Here is a 23,806-nt window from a genome sequence, read left to right as displayed (position 1 = left end):
ACTACTTTACTCTATGCCATCACACTCTATGCCACTTTATGCAACTCCACTCTAACCTGCACTTCTCCACTCTAAGCCACCTCACTCTACTGTGAAATAATCTACTTTATGCCACTGCACTCTGTGCCACTGCATTCTATGCCACTGCACTCTACCCTGCACCTCTCCACTCTATGCAACTGCACTCTACTCTGAAACAATCTATTCTACGCCACTGCACTCTATACCACTCTGACCACTGCACTCTAGTTCAGTGCACTTTACACCACTGCAAGCTGACACTCTGCAACACTGCTCTGGCCGCCACTATACTCTACACCACTCTGCCCTGTACTACTGCATTTTGCACCAATATACTCTATTCCACTGCATTCTATGCCACTCTACTCTGCCCAATGCCACTCTATGCAATGGCACTCTACACCAGTGCACTCTAAACAACTGTACTGCCCTTTACTCTGCACCACTGTACTCTATGCCACTGTTCTCTGTTCCACTCTACACCACTGCACTGACACTCTACTCTGCAACTCTGCACTCTACACCACTCTACTCTATGCCACTGCACTCTAGGCACTATACTCTACTCTACAATACTCCACTCTGCACCACTCTACACCTCTACACTCTATGCCACATGAGTCTACTCTGCACTCTATGACACTGTACCACTCTGCATTACTGCACTCTCTGCTACTCTATTGTATGCCACTCTACTCCACTGCACTCTATGTAACTCTACCCCATGCCACTCTATGTCACTGCACTCTGCGCCAATGAACTCTAAACAACTGCACTGTATGCCACTGCCCTCTACTCTGTACCACTGTACTCTACGCCACTGCTCTGTGCCACTCTACTCCACCCTACATCACTGCACTGACACTCTACTCTGCAGTGTTGCACTCTCCACCACCGTACTATACACCAATGTAATATGTACTACTGCACTCTATGCCACTGCACTCTATGCCACTCTACTCTACATCACTCCACAGCACTTTGCCCTACTCTTCACCACTCTACACCACTGCACTCCCTGCAATGTGAGTCTACTCTGCAATCTATGCCACTGCACCACTCTACACTACTGCTCTCTCTGCTACTCTATTGTATGCAACTCTACTCCACTGCACTCTATGCCACTCTACTCTGTCCCATGCCGCTCCATGCCACTGCACTCTACGCTAACACACTCTAAACAACTGCACTGTACCCCACTGCACTGTACTTTGCACCACTGGGCTCTACTCCACTGCTCCTATGCTACTCTACTCCACTCCACACAACTATGCCACTAGCTTTAAGCCAGGCTGAACAGCAGCTACTCTGGTGTATAACATGGCTAATGGCTAAAACACATTAGCAAAGCCAATAACGCTTTCGTAGATGAGACCTATTGGCTTTGCCAATGTTTGTTAGTACTATGAGGTACCAAGGTAGCTGAAAGAACTGTGAAAAATACAATTACATCATAATAAAGGCTGCTACAAAATGTGCAAATACATTTCGGTTAAATTAAAAAAAAAGTGTTTTTCAAATACAGATTTGAATAATATACAGTTTATACCTAGTGATAAAAAAAATTATAACACTCCATTAAAACCACACACTCCACAGCTCACCTTGGAACACCATTAAAATACCTCTCTGAAAGAAATATCTTTACCACCAGAAAACTTCAAGTGACTCCTTTTAGTAAAGTCAATGCAGGTTTTCAAGCCCCTTTGTATTTGTAGATTTACCAGTTGCCCACAGTTGCATGTCTTTAGGGAAGGAGACCCCCTGGCAAGAAGGCCTTTTCTTATCTGTCTGCCCCTCCCTCCCTCCCTCAAAGCACAGGAGACCCCCTGCCTTCCAGCCCAACTGGGGAAACTCCTCTGCCCGTAATTTCGCCCTGCCTCCTTTGCCCTTTAGGTGAAAGGCTAAAATTACGGACAAATGCCGTCCGTTAAAGCTTTCATCACGGACAACTGACAGCAGGGCGAAATTACGGACAGTCCGTGAAATTTACAGACGGGTGGTCACCCTAGTTTGTGGGCTTGGCTAATAAAATCAGCTTGCTTTCATTAGTCGAAGGCACGCATACGTCATGCCTTTTCCGGTGGTGAGCCCTCATCGAGCGCAGCGACCAAGTACAGAAAACATGTGAGACTCGCTGTTTTCCATCGGGCTCGTGGACTTCTTTTTCTCTCATTTACCAGTGGGATCTCCCTTGGCAGAAGTCGAGCGCTTTACATAATTCATTTCACTTTTTCGGGTTTGGTACATAAATGCACTTTTGCCCGATAGGTGAAAAGTCGGGTTAGGAGTTTACAACGCGATCAGCTCTAACATGAGCAAACGCGAGACCCGTTGCATTGTGTTTATTGCTTCCACTTTGTTAATCTGTCTTGTCCGTAAACCCTTCTTTTGTTTCTCTCCACCCTACTATAAAGTAGGACGAGGATCTTTAACTGGAAGGCGGTAGAGCCCGCTGCCCGGTAAGTGTTACTTTAAAATAATGCTGTTCATTTTCTTTCATCTGTCTTCTCATTTTCTTTAATCTGTCTAATGCCCTCTTTGGCGACGTTGCTCGGATCCGACTTGTTTCCACAACAAGAGAACATCAGTCAAAATAACACCAGGCAGAGCTGTGTTTCCGCTTGAATTGCCATTGTATTTGCATACGCCGGCTGCAGGCAGCGCATTAATACAGGTGCGCCCGACTGAAAGTGGCACATGGAGCAGGAGGAGCCCAGGGTGTGAGGGGAGAGAGGCGGTGTGGAGGCCTTAAGTGAGTGTTCTACTGCGAGGATTTCAGAAGGAGGGACGGAGACTGCAGGGTGAGCGAGCAAAAGATCTAGAAAGAGGTGACATAGGAAGGAATGGGTACTATAGCGAACAGAAGCCTGCTTATAGCGCATTCTGTCTTAATGAATTTAAAAGCATGGCACGAAGGTCAGGTTAGGCTTACCGTTATTCTCCATGTCGTGCTAACACCGCGACATCGGTTCTTGGCATTAACGTGAAAGCCGAGTGACACCAAGGTGCATTCTGGGATTAGTAGGCCTTGATTTCGCCATGAATGTGTTCTGACTCCATTAGCTGGTAAAAATTATTTCTGACAAAAAGTCCAAAACTTTATGTATTAGCAGCCTAAGGATGCTCTAACTCGTTTGAGGATGTTTCTTTGATCTTTATAAGTATTTTATATTCATATTAATTAGACACAGAAACCTCTATCCACTCCTCTTTCTGTCCATGTACCTTATTAAATTGTAAAAGTTACAGAAGCTAGGAGCTAATTAATATGAGCCTGCTGATACAAAATTATCAATATAACTTCATCAGGTTGTTAGTTTAGCACATTAATTATGTAAATGTAAACTTTAGTTATGTGCAATGGGCTAATTTACAAAGCATGCTCTAATAATGCTGCTCAACTATATATAAAAAAAAAAAAAAGGAAACCACTTTTCCAGATGACTTGAATTGATTTTTGTCATTGCTAAGCGAGGTTTCTTCTCTCGGACTCTTGGCTGAGGAAAACTAGAAACACAGATCAAGTTTTTGATGGAGTCCATCTCTGGCCATAGGAGCAGATACTCAGAGGCTAGGTGCGATGTGGGACACAAAATATGTCTTTAACTATGTGTCTGAGACCCACAGAAGAGACTTGGCAGCCATGTCATGCTCATCAGACCAGTAGATCAAACATGACCCACTGGAGTATAAGAGGCAAATAGGGTATAGGCCAGCTATATTTTTTTTAATCAAGCAGCGTGTTTTGGGAGTAAAGCATAGCCACATCTCACAAGCCCAGCACTACAGTCTCTCAGAACATATTGTGAAAAATATTGCTGCATCTTCACATCAGAAAAGCAGCTGTGAAAACTTGGTTGCATTGACTATAATTTTATTGATGAGGTGAAGGCGGGCTATAGTAGATAGGTGTGTCAATGGCTTCTTTTAATCAGCTTGCCTGGGTATAAGAATTGGATTTGGTTTCTGAATTTTTTAGGGTCGAGAGCAAAGTGCTCTGTCCCTGGTGTAATCTCTCTGTGGGCTTTTCATCACGCCCATCAGTTTAGTTGGTTTGTGTGCTTGCCTTTTAAAATTTGATTCATTTCTGAAAGACATGCATACGTTATGCCTTTTCCGGTGTTTAGTCCTCCTTGAGCGCACTCGTCAACTACTGAAAACATATGAGGCTCCGTGTTTTCCATATGACTTCAGGACTACTTTTCTCTTTATTCCGTAGCCGTCACGATCTCGCTGGGCAGCTGCCGAGTGCTTTGCATGACATCGACCCTGTTACATGGATAATTACACTTTTGCTGATATGTTTCACTGCGAGTGAACTTCTGTTTCCCTTTGTGTGTCTCCTTCACACCAATGTGACTCCCTTATGTGAGACTGTTTTACTTCTCATTTTTTTCCTTTGTGTTACTTTTCTTTTATTGAAACCGTGCGGCCTGTGTGCATATGTTGGCTACGTGGTAGTATGAGAAGGCAGGCAATGCCATTGGAACACAATGCACTGTTTATAATTGGTGTGAGCTTGTGTTTTGTGTTATTTCACTTTTATTAAAGAATAGCAGTGTGTGTATATGTTTTTGCTACTTATACAGTGAAAAGGCAGCCAACGGCCTTGCAACATAAAGTGAGGCACTTAAATGGCACAAGCCTCTGTTGGTGTGTTGTTGGGCTTGTGTTTTGCATTTGGTAATTTGGTTTGTGCAAAAATGATGGCGTGTGGGATAGCAAAACAAAAGATAATTAAGAACGATAAAGTAGCATGGGTGCGCACTTGTGAACGCTGTTTTCTTTATTTTTAGTGTCGAGCCTTCGTATCGCTTGCAAGACTCTAAAGTAGTTAGAAAAGGGCATGGAGCCCCGTCTATGTCACGCCAGTGTCTTTCATTGGTTCGTGGGTTGCCTTTTAAAATCTGCTTGCTTTCATTAGTGAAAGGCATGCAAACATCATGCCTTTTCTGGTGGTTAGCCCTCCTCGAGCGCAGCGACGAAGTACTGAAAACATACGAGGGTCGCTGTTTTCTGTCCAGTTTGTGGACTACGTTTTATCTTTTTTCGCAGCGCGATCTCGCTTGGCAGAAGTCGAGCGCTTTGAATGACATCGACCCTGTTACATAGTTAATTGCACTTTTGCCGGTTAGGTAGATAATTGGACTTTTGCCGATAGGTTTCACTACAAGTGAACTGTAGCAGCGCGATCGTGCTCTTTTTCCCCATTTAATGTGGCAAGAAAAATCTGGTTGGGAGTTTACAACTGCTAATAGCTCTAACTCGGAGAAAAGCGAGACCCGTTGCATTGCAAATGCTTGTTTTATTTTGTTTGGTCATTGGACCATGTGCTGGAAGTACTATTCTTTGCCCCCTATGATTTTTATATGGCTTCTTTTCAATAGATGAGAGTGATCATATGTGGTATGTGATTTAATTCAAAGCTTAGCTGCACTAAATTGCAAGAACCTTTTTCACCCACTCGAACACAGTGAATGACAAACAAAATGGATAAAATGAATCTCGTGACAATCCCATGACAAGAAAGTGCTGTATATAGAGCAACTTGCGATGTTCAAACAATGCACACAGCACTGAATGATGAAGTTGAAATGGGTAAACAGTGGGTTATCTTAGTAAATTAGGATCAATATTGCAAAAGGTAGAAAGACACAATAAGATGTGCACAGTACAAACTGTTCATAACAATAGTAACAATAGTAAAAAAGGGTGACATGAGTAACATTGTCACATCCATGGAAACACTGGTGCATCTATGCTAACCTTCAGAGCCATTTAGTTGCACTGGGTGCTTGCTTGACATTGCCATGGTAACCTTAGGTCATGACATGATGTGGGTGCATATAACAATCAATCAAAAGCTTTATTTTAATGATTAAATAATAATCCTAACAGCAAATAGAATCCAAATCAACAGGATAACAATAAAGTATTAGAGAGTCTTCTTCATCATAGGACGATAAATTCAACAAGGATAAAAACATCAAAGTTACTAAAATGAGATAAAACCCAGCCGCTAATCCCCTGGTCAAAAAAGCTTCTCACATTAAGTTTAAGAAAGGTGAAAACAATTGAGCAGACGTCAGGGTAGTTAAGAATTGGATATGTAATGAATCAAGTCTACACACTGATAGACCTGAATGCCTTAGAACAAGAAATAAACATTTCCTTGTTAACGGATACACAGATTGACAGAAAATATAAAATAGAGCAGGCTGTCTTGGGATCTGTCATTATAAGGACAAACAAGGAAAGTGGAAGAGTCGTACTGTCCCAGAGAGAAATAAAGATGAGATCTAATAGTCCCAATCCAAATCTAGTCAGGAGCATCCTATCCTATGTATTTGTCAGCAGGTCAATATACAGCTCCTAACCTGGTGACGTTTTGATCAAGATTTATTCACCATTTTGGTATTTAGTTAGTTCCGCTGGCTCCATTTCCCTCTGCCTAAAGTCCATAAAAGGTTTTCTGCTCCAAGATCTATCCATTTTAGTTAGCTTATGCTGCTTGGAAGAAATGGTTGGGATGCCCCATATCATACAAACCTGCATAATATAACCAAACCACGAAATCTGATGGACCAAATCACAGAACAAAAAATGATCAATGATATCTCTATTAAGCATGGCATTACAATGACAACAGACTGAACACCGCAATAACAAAGAAGCCACGTTAATGTCGTCATCCACATTCTCAAGACCAAGCTCTTGTTGATTAGCATAAATAGGACAGCTTGGTGAAAGACATAAAACACGCCTGCAAGCTTTATTTTCCTTAGCCTGTAAACCACTAAACGTTCTGTACCATCACAATACTGAACCATAAGTTCAACTGGTATGTATTTTTGTCGCAAAAAATTCAGGATGAGAGTAATAAATAGGCTTCTTACCAATTGTTGATTCCAAGTTAAAGACAAATCTAACTAAGTTCATAAAACACTGTCTTTTCCTCAAAATACACGGAGCCCAGGTGCCCCACGAACCAACGGTAACTCCAGGTACAAGAACTCTTGAGGATCAAACAATGTTTTTTTAAGTTTCTGGGAACACACGCCATGAAAAAGGTTTGTTTTCATGGTTCAGTTTAGCGATGTATTAAACATACAGATTCAGCAGGATTTTAAGACTGTTAAATGTTCTTGACAATAGCACAGGGGCAGCCCTATTCTGAATAACTGGCATATCTTGGCCCATAGTGGCCAGGACTGCGTTTAACCCATTGATATACAATAAAAAAAGAATTGGGGCAATAACACAGCCCTGCAAATCCTCTGACCCAAGCGGACAACTCCGTATATTCGACATTCAGACCGAAACTAACCGAGGCTGTTTGATCATAATGTAAGGCACACAGGAAGTCCACTAAACCCTTTCCAACCCCCGTGGATTCCTAACCATGCTGTCAAAAGCTCACAAAAGGTCCATAAAGGCTAGGTAAATGGAGCTTTGCTTGGCAACTGTATACTTGCCTATCAAAAAATGTAAGTTGTGGCATTGTTCCTTGTCCCTAGCCCAGCCCTAAATCCATTTTTGACTGAAGAGATAACATCGTTATCAGAAACCCATAAGGCTAGTCTTTCTAGAGTGATCCTACCTATGACCTTCACTGTGGAATCTAGCAGGAAGATGGTTCGATAGCAACTATGATTCTGGCAGTTCCATTTAAAACACATTGGCATAAATATGACTGTTCTCCAGGTCTTGGGAAACCAAGATTAGCAGGCTTGGTTAATACAATTATTAAGAGGAGCCCACAGATCAGCTTGAGCTTGCAAAGATCCATCAGGAACTATCCAGGCCCAGGAGCTTTATTTGGTTATATATAAAATATATAATGAACAAAAAAAAAGTACCTTTTTCCCATCGCCGCCGCTGCTGCATCCTGCCGCGGTGCTCCTCTGGTCTTCTTGTGGTGTCCCAGTATTTGCTGGGGCATCAGCACAGGCTCCTCAGCAATCCTCGCGCTGCTTACATGCTAAATATAGCATGTAAGCGGCATCAGGATTGGTCTGAGTGGCTCGGAGTGCCGGAGAAACCTAAGTGTGCATGTGTGTTTGGTTTAGCCGGCCTAAGAAGGCCAGCTAAACACATGTGAGCACTTAGTACACTCTCCCCTCCTTCCCCCTCCCACCTCCCACAGCCCAGCCCCACCTTGAACACACTGCTGGCTGAGCCAGCAGATGAAAAATAAAACAATAATTAAATACTTTTTTATCTTTCATCTTCTGTCTTAGCCAGGGGGTGAAACTTCTTCGCCATTGCAAAGGAGTCGCCCCTGCATTGTTCATGAAAACAGTCTTGCACAGCATACAGTGTTGGCACAGATACATGTTACTGATGTCTGCTAGAACTGAATTATACATCAGTATGAAAGCTGCTGCTCTGTAGGCCATAGTTGTCCTGCATAATCTATCTTGCAAAACCAGCTCAATTATAGAGTGAATTCTGATGGCAAAGAATCAGAGACTCAGGAGATAGGTGACTCTTTTTTACCCTCACAGCCAATCACTGCGCAGCAATGTAGTCAATTTGTGAACTTTTTTTTTGAGTTTATGATCAATGTCATCAGATATCTGGGCCCATGTTTACATTGTTAGCGTTATGGGCAGTAGATGGTTATAAGGGCATGTGTTCTTTACAGAATCTCATCTGTCACCAACCATCAGTCCAAAGTCTGGTCAGCGAATAGTAGTCACTCTGTAAATCAGGCTTCTCCAATGATTAACTCTCCTTTGTGCAGCCAACCCTACTAACTTAGAAGCTTTTGAAGGAATATATGTTTACTAACATGCAAGAAAAAAAAGGCTTATTTTCAGAGCTCATTAACTGATGTTTAAAGAAAAAGGCTGTTGTTTCAAAATATATATATATTTATAGCTCATATTTTATTGATACATCATAAGGTTCTGGGGTGCCTTGGTACTAATATTATTACCTTTGTGCGGGAGGAGCATTGCAGTTTTGGCTGATATGTATTATGTACAGATGCCTTCCATATTGACAAATGTAAAAAACAACAGATGATGGACGGAATGCAGAGCAAATCAAACATTTACCCCCAGTCACAGATCTGCCCTGCCATTCCAGTTTGGACCCAGGCATATGCAAATTAGTCTTGACCCTGTTCCCCATGGGAACAGTCCAACCTGAACTGCCAGGACAGGTTCTCCTTGGACCAGAAACAAGTATTTTAGGACCGATTTCAGGGTATCACCCTTCATTAGCCAGGCTAGCTTGAATCTGGTGGCATAGCAAGCACGGGCACTCGTCTGGCCATACCTTCCCCACTTAGGGGCGACAAATGCATAAACAACAGATGATGGATGGAATGCAGAGCAAATCAAACATTCACCCCAGTCACAGATCTGGGTTTAATCCATCAGTTAATTGATGAATTAAACCCAGATCTGTGACTGGGGTGAATGTTTGATTGGTTCCGCATTCCACCCATCATTTGTGTTTGTTTGTTTGCCTCCATATTGACAAAGCATTTTTTACATTGCCCTCAACCGTGACTGATGAATTGAGGTGATAACTGCTAGAAATCTTGCATATGGTGGCCCGTGATGTAAGGTTGTCTAAAGTTGTCACTATTACTACACTAATAATACTAGTAACTAGTGATGATTTTAATTGATCATAAGTAGCTCTTATTACAGAAAAGGTTGAAGATCCCTGCTGTTTGGGGTACCAGAAGGCACGCTTGTTCCCTGGCTCACCAGCAGGCAATGTTGAACTATCCCATTACAGTGTTTTCATGAAATGTATTAAAATGTTCTGTTCATTTTTGCCTCTTCACATAGGAAGAAGTCAGTGAAGAGAGAAGGAAATAACTCTAAGCATGCGTATATTGTCTCTATATAGAACATCTCTGGTAGATGGCCTCACCTTTCGGATTTGTTAGCATTCAATTATTCAAATCCAAACATTACCTATTTAAATTAACAGACTATGGCTTTCAAAATGATTGAGTCTTTCTCTGTGATTGTTAAACACATTAGGCTCGTATCGGGGCTGGAAATGGAAATCATTTTTCTAGGAACCCATAAATTGGAAAGGGGGTGGATTCACAAGGGGTAGAGTCATCACATGCGGAGTCTAATAGTTAACGTATACATTTGTTTTTTTTAAACTATGCCACAAAGAAATTGGCAACAACAACAAATTACAGTAATCTGTTCTAGATTATTTAACTGTTCACAAAGAGGCTGAAATGTAAAATATCTTACAGTGCTAAGGTACTTGCGAGAGAGATTTTTGTGTGGCCAGCCATTTCCTGGGGGATAATAACAGTAAGCTAATGCAGTTGCAGTAGTGATGTGTGTTTTGTCTAGTCACAGTTTTGACTCAAAGTAGCATAGAGAGTTAATGTGCCTGCTGTAAAATGCATTGTGTAATATTCAGATCACAGATTTGCAGTTTATGTAAATATGTAAGCCTATTACTGCTGCTGCAGTTCATGATTTGTAATCCTCAAAAAAAGGCACAGGCATCAAGAAGCTACATGCAAATTGCAAGACATGAATTTAGAAACGTATGTTTTTTTCAAATTGTCACACTCATCATCTTATGTAATGCTTCTTATATAATGATTTACACATGTATAACTTATTGCCTCTGTACAGTGTGTGTTAGCACAATAATATAATTAAATAGTAAAAAAAATAATAAGTACCATTCCAATTGCTATTGGTGCAATCACATACAGGCATGCCATTCTTACATACAGGAGTTGAAAAATCATAGGGTCTCTTATGTACTGTGAAGAGATAACAAGCATTAGCCTTTTTCATTGTTATCTAGGTGTTAGGCTCCATCTAGCTCCCAGCCAGAATGATACTCAAGCAAAAGAAAATCTGATGGCCCTTCAAATCAGGTCTTTGTTTGGACCCAGCCAGAAGTGAAAATAAGAACATACCCTCACCACCTCTAGGTTGCTGCTATGAATGGAAAGGAGACAATGTGCATGCACAGCTTATTTCACTGGGGTCGCCTGGATCTAGATCCAGGAGCCAGTTGGACCCTCTTTATTTCCTCACTAGCCTCACATCATCGGGCCGAATTAACAAAGATTGGACAGCTAGCAGGTGTGACTCCCTTTTAGGTATTCCAGGCTTACTTATGAATTTCAGGAGCAAGCAAGTAACTCTACAGGCTTACTCTTGGCTTACAGCTGAAATTCACCAGTACCACACAAGAATATAACAGCAAAATATTTGTAGATCAGGTTAACAGGGTTCCTTGCTTTGAAAAAGGTGTTATTTAGGGCCAGATGTAAGTAGTTTCTGAATTGCGACTCGCAAATTGCGAGTCAGAGAGACTCGCAATTTGCGAGTCGCAATTCAGAATGTAGGATGGTGTCCCTGGCACCATCTGCGACTCGCAAGAGGGTCGCAAAGGCCCACCTCATTAATATTAATGAGGTGGGTTGCAATTTGCGACCCCCTTGAGACTCGCAGCACTCACAGGGATGGTGGCCTGCTGGAGACAGCAGACCACCATGTCTGTGACTGCTTTTAAATAAAGCAGTTTATTTTTATTTTTTTGTAATGCAGCCCATTTTCCTTAAAGGAAAACGAGATGCATTACAAAACTAAAAAATGTTTGCTATGCCCATACACAAGGGGGAAGGGGCCCCATGGTGACCCCTTCCCTTTCGCAAATGCCTAGCACCCATTTGAAATGGGTGATAACTGCGATTGTTTTGCGACCGCGTTCGCAGTCACAAAACAATACAGCATCGCGTTGCGACTCGCAATTAGGAAGGGGAACACCCCTTCCTAATTGCGACTCGCAGTCCCGTTTTGCGAATCGGTAACCAGGTTACCAGCTCGCAAAATGGGGATTGTGCATCGCGATGTGCTTTTTGCACATCACAAACAGCAAAATTTGCTGTTTTCGATGTGCAAAAAGTTTTGAACATCTGGCCCTTAGCCTCTTATGTTTTGGGGATTCCATCTGTGTGACCAGGCCATCTGGGATTGTGAATATCTCCTGGTACACACATAGCGATGTATTTCAATTCAATTTATAAGCCCTTGAGACTTTGACAGAAATACATCATATAGGCTTCCCTATAAATACAATGGGCCTGATTCACAAAGGTAAACGTAGACATTTGTACAAGTCTACGCTTTTTCAGTATTCACAAAACTGCCTTTAACAGTAAGTTTATGATTGCAGAGACTCCAGAGTCGGGGTGGAGATCACCACACATAAAAAGATAGACTTGTCCATTCTTTTTATGTGCAGAGTTCTTGCCCCAACTGTGGAGTCTCCGCACTCATAAACTTACTATTGAAATGCATTTGTGTGAATAATGAAACAGTTTAAACTTACTCAAACATTATCGTTTACTTTTGTGAATCCGGCCCCAAGGCCCTATCTCGCATGTAAATACAAAATGAAAAAGAGGGTGTTTGTCATGAATGACTAAAAGTCACCTACATTTTCAGAATTTTCAGATAGTTTTTAAGGTATTTGAGAACCATGTAGTTCATGGTTGTTAGACCTGACATGCCTTAGGGTGGTCACCCCTAACTTTTTGCCTGCCTCCCTCCACTTTTTGGACCCTGTTTTGCTAGCTTTTAGACTCTGCGCACTTTACCACTGCTAACCAGTGCTAAAGTGCATATGCTCTCTTCCTTTTTAAACACGGTAACCCTGGCTCATACCTGATTGGACTATTTAATCTACTTATAAGTCCCTAGTAATGTGCACTACATGTGCCTAGGGCCTGTAGATTAAATGCTACTAGTGAAACTGCACACACAGGCCTTGCAATGGCAAGCCTGAGACAAGGTTAAGGGGGCTACTTAAGTGGGTGGCACAACCAGTGCTGCAGGTCCACTAGTAGCATTTAATCTACAGGCCCTAGGCACATGTAGTGCACATTACTAGGGACTTATAAGTAGATTAAATAGTCCAATCAGGTATGAGCCAGGGTTACCGTGTTTAAAAAGGAAGAGAGCATATGCACTTTAGCACTGGTTAGCAGTGGTAAAGTGCGCAGAGTCTAAAAGCCAGCAAAACAGGGTCCAAAAAGTGGAGGGAGGCAGGCAAAAAGTTAGGGGTGACCACCCTAAGGCATGTCAGGTCTAACATGTGTCCCCCCCAGCTGAAAGTGGGGAGAGCTACCCGACCTCCTGGGAGCTCTCATCGCTAAGGCGGAAGTATCTGGAGAGACCATCAGCATTGTCGTGGTCAGCCCCTGGGCGATGCTCCACCGTAAAGTCCATCCCCTGTAGGGAAATGGACCATCTCAAGAGTTTTGGATTCTCACCCCTCATCTGCATGAGCCATCTGAGGGGCCTGTGGTCTGTCTGAACCCGGAAGTGAGTCCCAAACAGGTAGGGTCTTAGCTTCTTCAGTGCCCAGACCACTGAAAATGCTTCTCTCTCAATAGCACTCCACTTTTGTTCCCGTGGTAATAGTCTTCTGCTAATAAAGACTACTGGTAGGTCTGAGCCCTCCTCATTCAGCTGTGCTAGAACAGCCCCTATGCCATGCTCTGAAGCGTCTGTCTGAACAATAAATTCCTGGGAGTAGTCAGGGGCCCTGAGCACGGGGGCCGTGCACATGGCTTCCTTCAGAGAATCAAAGGCTTTCTGACAGGCCTCTGTCCAATTCACCAACCTAGGTTGTTTCTTGGAAGTGAGTTCAGTCAAGGGTGTCACAATGGTGCCATAGCCCTTGACGAACCTGCGGTAGTATCCAGTGAGGCCCAAAAAGGCTCTCACCTCAGTCTGTGTTCTAGGTGGTTGCCAGGCCTTGATAGTTTCAATCTTGGCCTGGAGCGGCTGCACCCTTCCACCACCTACGAGATGTCCCAAGTACACCACGGAACCCTGCCCAATCTGGCACTTACTAGCCTTGATAGTCAGGCCTGCCTGTTGCAGGGCCTGAAGCACCTCCTTGAGGTGGAGCAGGTGTTCCTCCCAGCTCAAACTGTAGACAGCTATGTCGTCTAGGTAAGCTGCACAGAAGGCATCTTTACCAGCTAGGACCCCGTTAACCAACCGTTGGAAGGTAGCGGGGGCATTTTTCAGCCCAAATGGCATCACCCGGAATTGGTAATGGCCATCAGGGGTGGAAAAAGCAGATCTTTCTTTAGCCCCCTCAGTCAGGCCAATCTGCCAGTACCCGGAAGTAAGATCGAACGTACTCAGGAACTTGGCAGCGCCTAGCCTGTCAACGAGCTCATCAGCTCGGGGGATGGGGTGAGCATCAGTCCGGGTGACTGAATTGAGACCCCGGTAGTCCACACAGAACCGGAGTTCTGGTTTCGCACCTGGGGCAGTAGCCTTGGGAACCAATACCACAGGGCTGGCCCAGGGACTACTGGATTTCTCAATAACCCCCAAAGTCAACATCTTGGAGACCTCCTCCTTGATGCTGGCCTTCACTTTATCTGACAACCTGTAAATTTTGTTCTTTACAAGAGCACTGTCACCTGTGTCAATGTCATGCACACAGAGGTGGGTTAGTCCAGGTGTAAGGGAGAACAGGGGGGAGAACTGCTCTAGCAACTCATAGCAGTCCCCTCTCTGTGTTGGAGTCAGGGAGTCAGAGAGAATGACACCCCCTACTGACCCATCCCCTTCTTTGACAGCGAGGAGTTCGGGGAGAGGTTCACTCTCCTCTTCCATGCCCTCATCGGTGACTAGGAGCATACTGACCTCAGACCTCTCAAAGTGAGGTTTGAGCCGGTTGTGATGGAGGACCCTTAGGGGTTGCCTGGGGGTCTTGAGGTCCACTAAGTAAGTGGCCTCCCCTTTACGCTCCTTGATCTCAAAGGGGCCAGTCCAGCGGTCCTGGAGAGCCCTGGGCTCTACTGGCTCCATCACCCAAACTTTGTCTCCAGGTGAGAACTCAACTAGAGTGGCCTTTTGGTCGTACCACTCCTTCATCACCTCTTGACTGGCCTCGAGGTTACTCTGGGCCTCTTTCCAGAAGCGTTGGGTTTGTTTGCGGAGGGCCAGCATGTAGCTGACCACATCCTGGGGAGGGGCCTGGGGAGCTCTCTCCCAGCCCTCCTTAACGATGCTTAGGGGTCCCCTGACAGGGTGACTGTTGGACTTTTGCTTTTGCAGGGTCATCCCCAGACTTTTTGCCTCCTGCCTCCTATATTTTTCTGACATGTTGCTGTTGGCTTTTCAACTCTGAGCACTTTACCACTGCTAACCAGTGCTAAAGTGCATATGCTCTCCTGTTTAAATTGTATGTAAGTGGTTTATCCATGATTGGCATATTTGATTTACCAGTAAGTCCCTAGTAAGGGGCACTAGAGGTGCCAGGGCCTGTAAATCAAATGCTACTAGTGGGCCTGCAGCACTGGTTGTGCCACCCACATAAGTAGCTCTGTAATCATGTCTCAGACCTGCCACTGCAGTGTCTGTGTGTGTATTTTTACACTGTAAAGTCGACTTGGCAAGTGTACCCACTTGCCAGGCCTAAACCTTCCCTTTCCTTACATGTAAGGCACCCCTAAGGTATGCCCTAGGTAGCCCCAAGGGCAGGGTGCAGTGTATGGATAAGGTAGGACATATAGTAATGTGGTTTATATGTCCTGACAGTGAAATACTGCCAATTTCGTTTTCACTGTTGCAAGGTCTGTCTCTCTCTCATAGGATAATATGGGGGCTACCTTTAAATATGATTAAAGTGTAGATTCCCCTAGAGAAGAGATGGACAGGTGGAGTTTGGGATCCCTGAACTCACAATTTAAAAATACATCTTTTAGTAAAGTTGATTTTGAGATTGTGCGTTTGAAAATGCCACTTTTAGAAAGTGAGCATTTTCTTGCTTAAACCATTCTGTGACTCTGCCTTGTTTGTGGATTCCCTGTCTGGGTCAGTTTGACAGTTGGGTTGTTTTTCACCTCACACCAGACAGTGACACAAAGGGAGCTGGGGTGTGATCTGCATTTCCTGATTAGCCATCTCTGCTAGGAGGGAGGGGTGGAGTGGTCACTCTCATCTGAAAGGACTGTGCCTGCCTCTGACAATGCTGTCTCCAGCCCCCTGGTGTGTGTCTGAGGCCTTGCCTGGGCAAGGCAGGATTTCACAAGAAGGTGTGAGTCCCCTTTGAAGGAAGGTGACTTCAAAGACTAAAATGGGTATAAGAAGGGCACCCAAACTTACAAATTTTAGAAACACTTCTGGAATCAAGGGGAACCTCTGCCTGGAGAAGAGCTGATCGCTGAGGAACAAGTGCTGCCCTGCCTGTGACTGTGCTTTGTGGAGCTTTCCTGCAGTGCTGCTTCTGCCAGAGTAAGAGGGCAAAGACTGGACTTTGTGTGCCTTCCATCTTGAAGAAGAAATCTCCAAGGGCTTGATGTAGAGCTTGCCTCCTGTTGTTGAAGTCTCAGGGATAGCAAAGACTTCTTCCTGCCAGCACCTGGAGTCTCTGGAGAGACCCCTACTCTGCTCTGTGGTGCCCTTCCAGTTCCTGGGACCCTGAAAGGAGAGGCTGGCAGCCTAAGGACAAAAATACACGCACCGAGCGCCGTGCGGAGAAAAGATCGACGCGAATCCGATCGCGGCTGAGAAAACGACGCGACGCCGGCTCCGCAGCTGAGAAACGACGCCGCAGGAAACGCGACCGGAGAATCGACGCCCGGAGCAGGAGAAACGACGCGCAGCATCGCTGACGAAGGCTGAGAGATCGCAACCTGCACCGCGGGACTTTCGGACCGTCGCGTGGCTGGCTGTTTCGACGCGCATCGCCGTGCCGAGTTGTTTTCGACGCATATAACCGTGCAGGGTTATTTTCGACGCACACCGCCCGTGCGGGGTTATTTTTGCCGCAAACCAGGTACATTTACACGCTAGCAGCGCTAGTGTGTTGTTACAACTACCTAAAGACTCTTTTTATTTTAAACCTTTAAAAAATCATAACTTGACTTGTGTATGTTGGATTTTTGTCGTTTTGGTCTTGTTTTGTCTAGATAAATATTTCCTATTTTTCTAAACTGGTGTTGTGTCATTTTGTAGTGTTTTCATTAAGTTACTGTGTGTGTTGGTACAAATACTTTACGCCCAGCACTCTGAGGTTAAGCCTACTGCTCTGCCAAGCTACCAAGGGGGTAAGCAGGGGTTAGCTGAGGGTGATTCTCTTTTATCCTAACTAGAGTGAGGGTCCTTGCTTGAACAGGGGGTAACCTGACTGTCAACCAAAGACCCCATTTCTAACATTGGTGGCAGCGGTGGGATTGGACTTGTATTTGTACTTGACATACAGTGATTAAGTGTACCCTACTGTTTTGATCTCAGACCACTACGTGACCACATACTACTTGTCTTGTGATTCTGCTTTTTGTTCTCTGATGTCCTCCTGGAAGTATTGATGATATTTTTGGACTTTGTTTTTTGGTTGTGAAGCCTTTGCAGAATGGAAGTCAATTTCTGGCACCTATTTATGTATAAAAAGTGGCAGCTTAAAGCATTTTGCATGGAAAGGGGACTGGCTGTGAACAAGAAATCCAGAAGGGAGGATCTTGAGTCAGCCCTGTTTCAGTATGAATTGAAACGTTGTCAGGCAACACCACCAAATGAGTCTGAGGAGGATGACTACTCCGAAGAGGAGGGAACAGAAAGAGATGAGTGGCTCCTAGCTCGAATCCGGAGTCTGGAAGAGCTAGATGCAGAGCTTGAGAGGGCTGAGGAGCAGAGAGCCTTAGTCCTGGAAAAAGAAAGGATTGCAGCTCAAGAGCTGAGCTGTGAAGAGCTGAAGCTGGAGGCCATGAGGGCTGAATCCAGTTCAGATGGTGGCAGCAAAAATCTTGTATCCAGTACTGCTGAAGAAGTGCACATGCCCAGAGAGGTGGTGCCCTACTTGAAGGAGGGAGTTAACACACGCCAGGAGGTTCAGGGGTATGAGGTAGCTCCAGTGATGCACAGGGTCTCTGAGGTAGATTGGGGAACTGGCATGGGGAGTCATATTCCTACTGGTGGGAGGGACACTCTACTGACTCTAGTTGAGAGTGACAGGGAGAGGGGTTCCCCCCAGGTAGAAGTCCTGGTTATGGAGTGTGAAAACATCCCAGAAGAGTGTGGGTTGAGTGTCAGGGACAGTCAGGTACTGTCTCACCAGTCTCAGGAGGGTGAGGTGGGGTGCTTTTTCAAAGCAGAGTCACTGGATGGTTGGGTGAAGGGTACTTTGGTTAATTCATGTGAGGGGCTGAGTGATGTAATTGCTGGAGAGCATATGTCTAGTCCTTATTTTCCAGAGCTATGCCAACACCAGGTGGAGTGTGAGTTCTCTGACCCCAGGGAGCTTACAATGGAGGCAGACTTCTGGGTGAGTACCAGAGAGTCTGAAGAGGCATTTGGGGGTGCTCCTGAGAGGAGTGGTCTAGGTAGTTCCCAACCAGGTGAGGTAGGGAAGGATTGTAGTGTCCCAGGTAGGTCCCAGTGTAGTGGGATGGGTGAGGGACCCCATGTCCAGTCTCAGAGGAGAGGGAATGGGGATGGGTTGAGGCCCAAGGTGCCCGAGATCCGGTCCCAGGTCCTGGAGGGTTCCCTGCGGGAACCCCAGGAGGGGAGCCTAGCCTGTACCATAGGGCCATCTGTTGAGGGAGACCCCACAGTGTCAGGAGAACTTGGGGGGGCCGCTGTAGCCAGCGTCCCACCAGTTCTGGTGTCTGGCAGTACCACTCCTAGTGAGGGGGTGCAGAAGTCCAGACAGAGGGTTGAGAGGGGGTTGCGGACCCCAGTGGAGAACCTGGAGGGTCAGGGGTCAGCTCTGAGAGCAGAGCCCCCCACGAATGACCTTGGTGAGACCATTTCTGGGTTGGGGGGAATCCAGACTCTGTCAGATGGGCAGAGGTCAGGAGACCTGCGCCAGCCAGACTCTTGTGTGGCCCTTCGGGACAGTGTGTCCCTTGAGGGGGGTAAGTGTGCCCCCCTGGAAGTCCTGGTGTGCCAGGCAATGGTTCAACCGCAGGGTGGTGACTCTGGGTTGAATGATCAGGTTCAGGGGGTAAACTCTGACCTGATGGGGGGTAAGTGTGCTCCCAAGGAAGTCCTGGTGTGCCAGGCAGTGGTTCAACCGCAGGGTGGTGACCCTGGGTTGGATGACCAGGTTCAGAGGGTAAACTCTGACCTGGTAGGGGGTAGGTATGCCCCCCAAGAAGTCCTGGGTTGCCGGGCAGTGATCCAGTCTGTGGGTACAGGCCCTGGATTGGGAGGCCAGGTTAAGGGTGTCCCCCCTGACCTGGAGGAAGGGGCTACTGCTAACAGTGCCCCTACCATGTTGTCTTCTGGGGGGGCCGCTCCTAGTTGGGTGGTTCAGGACCCCAGAAGAGAGGGCAGGGGGAGGGAAGCCTCACCCCTGGCCCTGGTCCAACCTGAAGGTACAGACCCCAGGTTGGAGGATCAGTTGCAGGTTAATATCCCTGCACTGATGGAAGAATTGTGCAGGACTGCTTCTACAAGCACCCTGACAGTTTTTGACTCTGGGGGTGCCGCTTCAGCAGGGAGGGTACAGAGCCCCAGAGGGGAGGACCAGGGTCAGGTTGTCATCCCTGACCTGGTGGAAGAGAGAGTGGTCAAAGGGTGCCAGGCACCTGGGGCTACCACCCCCCACTCTCCACAGTCACAGTGGTTAGAGAGGCCTGAGGTCGGGCTCTCATCCCTGACAGTTGTCTGGGGCCACTGTGGCTTGCTGTCCTGGTGGACAGAGTTGCCCCTGGGGGGGGAAGGACGAGAGTCACACCCCAGGGGTGGAGTGGGCAACACCATTGTGTTGGCCCTGGTGGTACTATCTGCCCATTGCAATACATCTGTGAGCAAAGTAAAGTTAGGTGTTGCACAGATGGTGTCTGTAGATGTGGAGAAGGGTTCCCCATGGGTTAGCTTAGTGGGCCCTGAGAGTATGGACAGAGGGATCCAACTGGAGTCAGGAAGGCGTAGAACTGGAGCAAGCCCCTGCTGTTGTGGGCCTGGGTCCCTGTTCTATCGCCCCAATCAGGGAAGTACATCAAGGTATTGATTGTTCTCCCCTGGCTTTAGGCTGGTAGGGGGTCGTGTTGGACTTTTGCTTTTGCAGGGTCATCCCCAGACTTTTTGCCTCCTGCCTCCTATATTTTTCTGACATGTTGCTGTTGGCTTTTCAACTCTGAGCACTTTACCACTGCTAACCAGTGCTAAAGTGCATATGCTCTCCTGTTTAAATTGTATGTAAGTGGTTTATCCATGATTGGCATATTTGATTTACCAGTAAGTCCCTAGTAAGGGGCACTAGAGGTGCCAGGGCCTGTAAATCAAATGCTACTAGTGGGCCTGCAGCACTGGTTGTGCCACCCACATAAGTAGCTCTGTAATCATGTCTCAGACCTGCCACTGCAGTGTCTGTGTGTGTATTTTTACACTGTAAAGTCGACTTGGCAAGTGTACCCACTTGCCAGGCCTAAACCTTCCCTTTCCTTACATGTAAGGCACCCCTAAGGTATGCCCTAGGTAGCCCCAAGGGCAGGGTGCAGTGTATGGATAAGGTAGGACATATAGTAATGTGGTTTATATGTCCTGACAGTGAAATACTGCCAATTTCGTTTTCACTGTTGCAAGGTCTGTCTCTCTCTCATAGGATAATATGGGGGCTACCTTTAAATATGATTAAAGTGTAGATTCCCCTAGAGAAGAGATGGACAGGTGGAGTTTGGGATCCCTGAACTCACAATTTAAAAATACATCTTTTAGTAAAGTTGATTTTGAGATTGTGCGTTTGAAAATGCCACTTTTAGAAAGTGAGCATTTTCTTGCTTAAACCATTCTGTGACTCTGCCTTGTTTGTGGATTCCCTGTCTGGGTCAGTTTGACAGTTGGGTTGTTTTTCACCTCACACCAGACAGTGACACAAAGGGAGCTGGGGTGTGATCTGCATTTCCTGATTAGCCATCTCTGCTAGGAGGGAGGGGTGGAGTGGTCACTCTCATCTGAAAGGACTGTGCCTGCCTCTGACAATGCTGTCTCCAGCCCCCTGGTGTGTGTCTGAGGCCTTGCCTGGGCAAGGCAGGATTTCACAAGAAGGTGTGAGTCCCCTTTGAAGGAAGGTGACTTCAAAGACTAAAATGGGTATAAGAAGGGCACCCAAACTTACAAATTTTAGAAACACTTCTGGAATCAAGGGGAACCTCTGCCTGGAGAAGAGCTGATCGCTGAGGAACAAGTGCTGCCCTGCCTGTGACTGTGCTATGTGGAGCTTTCCTGCAGTGCTGCTTCTGCCAGAGTAAGAGGGCAAAGACTGGACTTTGTGTGCCTTCCATCTTGAAGAAGAAATCTCCAAGGGCTTGATGTAGAGCTTGCCTCCTGTTGTTGAAGTCTCAGGGATAGCAAAGACTTCTTCCTGCCAGCACCTGGAGTCTCTGGAGAGACCCCTACTCTGCTCTGTGGTGCCCTTCCAGTTCCTGGGACCCTGAAAGGAGAGGCTGGCAGCCTAAGGACAAAAATACACGCACCGAGCGCCGTGCGGAGAAAAGATCGACGCGAATCCGATCGCGGCTGAGAAAACGACGCGACGCCGGCTCCGCAGCTGAGAAACGACGCCGCAGGAAACGCGACCGGAGAATCGACGCCCGGAGCAGGAGAAACGACGCGCAGCATCGCTGACGAAGGCTGAGAGATCGCAACCTGCGCCGCGGGACTTTCGGACCGTCGCGTGGCTGGCTGTTTCGACGCGCATCGCCGTGCCGAGTTGTTTTCGACGCATATAACCGTGCAGGGTTATTTTCGACGCACACCGCCCGTGCGGGGTTATTTTTGCCGCAAACCAGGTACATTTACACGCTAGCAGCGCTAGTGTGTTGTTACAACTACCTAAAGACTCTTTTTATTTTAAACCTTTAAAAAATCATAACTTGACTTGTGTATGTTGGATTTTTGTCGTTTTGGTCTTGTTTTGTCTAGATAAATATTTCCTATTTTTCTAAACTGGTGTTGTGTCATTTTGTAGTGTTTTCATTAAGTTACTGTGTGTGTTGGTACAAATACTTTACGCCCAGCACTCTGAGGTTAAGCCTACTGCTCTGCCAAGCTACCAAGGGGGTAAGCAGGGGTTAGCTGAGGGTGATTCTCTTTTATCCTAACTAGAGTGAGGGTCCTTGCTTGAACAGGGGGTAACCTGACTGTCAACCAAAGACCCCATTTCTAACAGTGACCATAGAGAAGCTCAAAGGGGCTGAACCCACCCCTTTCTGGGGCACCTCTCTATAAGCAAACAACAGGCAAGGTAAGAGAACGTCCCACTTACGCCTAATGGCCTCAGTCAGGCCACCAATCATGCCTTTCAGGGTCTGGTTGAATCTCTCAACCAGCCCGTTGGTTTGAGGATGATAAGGGGTGGTAAACCGGTAGGTCACCCCACACTCATCCCACAGGGTCTTCATGTATACAGACATGAAGTTTGTGCCCCTGTCAGACACGACCTCCTTAGGGAATCCCACACGGGTAAATATTCCCATCAGGGCTCTGGTCACCACCTTTGCAGTCACTGTTCTCAGAGGGATTGCCTCTGGATAGCGGGTGGCATGGTCCACCAAAACCAGGATAAACCTGTTGCCCAGGGCAGTTTTGGGGTCCAAGGGACCAACAATGTCGATGCCCACCCTTTCAAAGGGGGTGCCAACGACTGGGAGTGGGATCAGGGGAGCTTTAAGCCGTTTCCTTGCCTTCCCACTAGCCTGGCAGGTGGGGCAAGCTCTGCAGAAGTTATCTGAGGCTTTCCTCATTCTGGGCCAATGAAAGTGGGTGTTAAGCCTGTCAAAGGTCTTGTCTTGGCCCAGGTGTCCTGCCAGGGGAATGTCGTGAGCCAGGCCTAGTAGGAATTTCCGGTAACACTGGGGGACCACCAGCACACGGTGTGGCCCAGGACCTGGAATTCTACGCTCACTGTAAAGGAGATCATTCTCCCAGTAAATATGGTGAGCGCCAGAGGCGTCACCTGCTGCGTGGTCTGTGGCCTGCTTCCTCAGACCCTCAAGGGTGGGGCATTCTCTCTGCGCCTTGCAGAATGCTTCCCTGGTTGGCCCCCCCTCTACTTGCCAGCCAGCAAGTTCAGGTAGGTTACCCAGGGCAGCTATGTCCTCCCCGGTTGGCTCGGGGGCCTCCTCTTCCTCAGGGACCTCGTCTACCCCCGTGGGAACATTGGAGGCGGGTTTTCTGCGCCCCAGGCCCCCCTCTTGGGTGGCTGTCTGGGCCATTTTTCCAGGCTCCAGACGCCCTTGACTCCCTTCCCGGGCAGCCATGGACCTGGTGGTCATGCAGACCCACTCAGGTAACCCTAACATCTCCAGGTGAGATCTGAGCTCTACTTCTTTCCAAGCAGTGTGCTCAAGATCATTGCCTAACAGACAATCTACAGGCATGGCAGGACTCACAGCTACTTTCAGAGTACCAGAGACCCCCCCCCCACTCAAAGGGAACCAGAGCCACCGGCAGGTGTCTCTCACGATTGTCAGCGACTATGACCTGGTGGAATGCATTAGGGACTATCTGCTCTGGGGACACCAGCTGACTCTGGATAGTAGTCATACTGGCTCCTGTGTCACGCAGAGCCTCCACCTTCTGCCCATTAATGGTGACCCACTGCCTGTACTTGGAAGTATTTCGGGGCATGTGGGCTTTGGGCACCATTTCTCTTTCTCCCAGGGACACTAGGGAAATCTCTACTTGCTCCCCAAAGCTATCTGGGTCCATCTCCCCTCCAAGCGCTACACTAGTTATCCCAGGTGTCTGTCCGGTAGTGGACGGTGCCCTTTTGGAGCACTGGGGGTCGCCTT

General features: G+C 46.6%; 1 protein-coding gene across 5 annotated transcripts in view; it reads left to right on the top strand.

The window, feature by feature from the left end:
- Window positions 1–23,806, top strand: part of NWD2 (NACHT and WD repeat domain containing 2) — a 647,771-nt gene that overhangs the window by 330,050 nt on the left and 293,915 nt on the right. The window contains exon 1 of one of the 5 annotated variants that reach the window (XM_069202125.1): window positions 2,128–2,483. The exons of 2 other annotated variants lie outside the window; for them this stretch is intronic. The gene's annotated coding sequence lies outside the window, so the exon portion shown is untranslated. Of the gene's footprint in view, window positions 1–2,127; window positions 2,484–2,727; window positions 2,826–23,806 lie in introns of those variants that run through there. 2 more of the 5 variants (XM_069202127.1, XM_069202126.1) reach the window with 2 other exon arrangements.

This window comes from Pleurodeles waltl, chromosome 1_2 (assembly GCF_031143425.1).
Source record: "Pleurodeles waltl isolate 20211129_DDA chromosome 1_2, aPleWal1.hap1.20221129, whole genome shotgun sequence".
NCBI lineage: Eukaryota > Metazoa > Chordata > Amphibia > Caudata > Salamandridae > Pleurodeles > Pleurodeles waltl.
This window is presented reverse-complemented; position numbering and strand designations above follow the sequence as displayed.